This window comes from Convolutriloba macropyga, chromosome 8, assembly GCF_964194025.1.
Source record: "Convolutriloba macropyga chromosome 8, txConMacr16.3, whole genome shotgun sequence".
In the NCBI taxonomy this organism is placed as follows: Eukaryota; Metazoa; Xenacoelomorpha; order Acoela; family Convolutidae; genus Convolutriloba; species Convolutriloba macropyga.
Genome location: NC_134475.1, coordinates 16,413,210 through 16,417,616, shown reverse-complemented (window position 1 = coordinate 16,417,616; position 4,407 = coordinate 16,413,210).

The window sequence follows — 4,407 nt, the reverse complement described above, 5'->3', positions numbered from 1 at the left end:
CTTAAATACCAAAAACACAGAAGGGACAAAGCTATGAGTGAACTGAATACAGTTGCACAGAAGAACGTATTCGCAAAATTTTGCGCATACAGAACATTGTGCAAATCAGTATAACTACAATCTTCAGTGTGTCTTACCAAAAAAGGGTTCCAACTTTGTTGCAATATAAAAGCCTAATAACTACAATATTCAAAAAACGCAAGTTGGTTGATATAAATGGTTACCGTTCATTTAGTCTCCTCTTCGATTAAAGGTTCTTGACAGACTTCCCCTTCGTGAAATAATTTGCTTCTCTCGATCAAAATTTTACAAAAATCAGTACGATTTTACGAAAAGATCATCAACGCATCAAATAGCTTTTCTCCTGGACACAGTGATTAAATACAACAATCTACAATCGATTGACGGAGCCAGCGTACTGTATGTTGACTTTGCTAAGACTTTTAACACTCTACCGTATTTTTTGTCCATAACACAACTTAGGTGATTGTGAATTATAGGAAGTATCCTAGGAATCCTGAAATCATACCTGAATAGCCGTTCACATTATGAACAAAATAACGGTGAGAAAACAACCAGACTGGTAACCATGGTCTCCGCTCTTATTTACTTTATTCTTGAATGATCTCCCCAGAACCCTGTCAGACAATACATATCAGAAAAATTTGTGTGAGGCCACTAAAAACAAAGAAGCCACGCTTAATACAATTAACATGAAACGAAACAGAAAAACTGACAAACACTTATAAGAAATAGCGATGTTGAAGCACATTTATGCAATGTTAATACTTCAACTGTAAAATGCCAAATTGCCTAGGCCGGATATAACAGAAATAGGTTAAAAATAACATAAATAATTGAACTAGATTGAACAGTAAAGACGTAGTAGAGAAATACCGGTATTAACTCATTAATTATATTTATTGAGATAATACAGGGCAGCAGTTGGTGGCCCATTTAAATTTTGATGACAATTGTGATTGGTGCCCTCTCAGTCCAACATTATAGGAGAAACGAAAAAACATCAAGAGGAAGTTTCAATTCTCGAGCAGGTCATCACAAAGTCTGGTTACAACTTGCATCCTTCTTGTTCAAAATTACCAAAACTAGTACTAAATTGATTGAAATACATTCTTGAGTTGATACAAACTGATTGAAATACAAAACCATCTTTTGGCACGGCGTAATAATGATTTTGATTACAAGTCCAAAAATTCCCAAGGACAAGCTTACCTTCTTACTGTCGAGCAATTCTTCAAAAAAATCCTAAAGATAAAACGAGTTTTTGGTGTGATTTTTTGTTTCCAAGTAAAAACTCTTGGTTGGTGTTTACATTGAATTGTAAAGTACTGGATTACCAGTTTTACACATAGTAAAAGTCTTATTATCCTGATAAAAACAGAAAGAAAAGATTATCAATCACATACATAACAATCAGTAATTCAATTTTTATGTGAAAATTAAAAAGCTTACTATCGTCAGAAAAAAGAAAACTATTTATAGAGCATCAATAAAAGGCGACCTGGTCAATCTTCATGAAATTAATTGTTTCTGGGACTACCTTTGAACATGGGAAAACTGTGCAGAAAATGCAAAATAAACGATTGCTCTGACTCACCGCACATACAACTTCAATGCATATTGCATTACTTATATGCATTTAACTTGTGAACGCAGAGAACATCAACTTACGGCCATCAACATTAGCCAACGGAGGGGCTATCAGAGAAAATAGAATTCTGAAAAAGAGGAAAGAACTGATTGACGAAGGCTACCACCGGCAAAAAAGATTATAGAAATCAGAATTATCGAATTGCTCTGTAATGGTTAAATTATTACGATTGAATCGAATTTAGAAGAGTCCCCTTTACTAGATTTAATACACATTCTGCAGTTAAATGCGAGAAGCAAGCCCTGTGAAAATTGAAATGCAAACAAAATTTGCAAACGCTGTTTTTAATACTGATTATTTTATTATCGGCATTTGCGAATCCTGACTAGATGAAAGTGTCCCTTCAATTGAACTTTCACGTCATGGCTACAATATCTACCTAAAAGAACAAAGCCTTGAAAAAGGGGAAACAACAGCACGACGGCAGCCTCATTGCAATTAAAAACACCTTAATATTAGATTTATTACGGATGTGTTTGTTTTTGTAAAGTAGATCTCAAAAACATTGAGCCTTACATGTGTCTATTAAATTCCACTGAAAGATAATATCAGTAAAAAAAGCGACTAGAAAACACTCCTTCAAAAACATCTAAAATTCCAGTATATCAATCATTAGCGGAGATCTGAATTTACCTCAAATGTAGTGGAAACCATTGATAAGTCCTATTGGAGAAGACCACATAATCATTGAATGATTTGAAGAGAGATCAAGATCTTTTAGACAATAATAGACTTTCATCATGTTCCGAAAACTTCTAGATATCACGTTTTTTAAAGTTGTGATATCATAGCATAGAAACACTCAAATTTTACCCAAATTTAAGTCACCAACAATGAAGCAATTCAAAGGAGATTAGTTTGTCCCTGTACGAATTTCAAGGAATCCATCATAAGCTTTAGGAGCCTTAGAAGTGCAGATTACGATATGGCATTAATGCTACGCTCTGCTTAATTCCGTTTCAAATCAGTATGTTGCTCAAAGACTGATTATACATACGAAAAACTCTACGGGTATCTTGATCAAATGTTCAAGATGAATGTACCAAGACTGACCAGGAGTCGACCATCCCTATAACGCGGAAACACTCCTTAAACCTCAAATCTGTTGAACAAATTGAAAACTCAGAACTTGGTTAAACCAAAAACCGCGTGCTCTCGGAAAGGTTAATTTATGAGATCAGTGAATTTTGTAATGGAGTCTTCCCTACTTGCAACAGGAAACATTAATAAAATCTTTAAACATCTCAAAACCTAAGGAGAGCTCAGTGTTACTCAATGCATTAACCAGCCAACAGAAAACAAACTTGGAAGTGTCAAAAATAGTTTTTAAGCTCAATCAAATTTGTCACTCAGTTTCAGTCCCAAAAAAAATTTCAGTATTAACGATATCAAGAGTGAAAACCGCAAATTAACATTTTTGGCCCCTCAAAACAACCAAATATGAAATTTTGTCTACGCGGGACAATTTGGAATCCCATGAACAAAATCGTGGACCTCCAGTTTTCTAAGAATATATATATATATATATATATATATATATATATATATATATATGCTCGTTTTTAAACAGTTTAAACTTAAAGCCAATCTGCAAAATACCAGATCAATTAAACTCTTTTAAGTCTCACCACTATACACGAAAGAATATCAAAAAACGATTGAAATTTACTGAGAAACGTTTTTTTGAAACCCTCTACAAACTTTTCAGCGGTTATCTTAATCAGTATCAGCACCAAAATGTGATGAACAAATCTGCCCAAACTAACTTGCTGTTATCTCTTGAAACCACACAATAAGCGCCCATTAAAGAACACAATTTGCAGACCACTGCTTTTTAAACTGTTTTCTCGAACGACTTCGATAAAATTCCCCACTTTTAGCTGATCCGAAAACTTGCGGATATTGGAGTGGACAGATGCATGCTCGAGGAGCTCATAAACTTTTTAGGAAACCGGAGAGTGTCGAAGACGTTATTTCCAAAACACTGAACGTCACGGCTAGGGCTCACAAAATTTCACTGCTTGGATCACTTTTTTTCTGCGTCTTCGTTAAAATTTTGCCAGATTCTCAAGTAGCCGCTTAACCGTTATTATTTGAAATATATCTTATTACCTCCTGGTCAAAAGAAATTTTTGCGAAACACAGAAAGACGTGGATGCCATTAAAGTTGGGTCCTGAGGATCAAGATGGAACTAGCGATGAAAAAATTTGGAAAACTAGTTTTCAGTGGACAATATCGTTATCATCTTGGTCGAAACAATGCACCAAAAATGGGGAATTAAATAACATATGAATTGACCTATGTTGGGGTCTGTTAATTTGAACTCACATTTAAAAAAATAAAAAATGCAAGCAATGTAATCTAATTGCTCAGAGCAAAAATTGCGTACCAAGTGAGAACAGCCATCAAACTAGGCTTCCAAATGTCTCTAAGTTTACCGGTGTCCCCTTACAATTTTTCACGAGGGGCAACAACAACATCAGTCACGTAACTGCTTGATAGCTTTCAGAAGAAGACTGTTAGAAGGATAACTGTTAACAAAGCAGCATCCTAATTTAATGAACTAAATTGTAAAACAACCTAACCCTTCCAATGTTACTTCGGTTAAACAATTTGCTTTAAGTTATAAGTGAAAAGGAACAACAGGAAGAGTTCTTACTCAAACGTAGACTAGAGTGACTGCCGAAGTATGTCTTTAAGGTTTCACAAAGAGGAAGAGAAAAGCACTAACCAA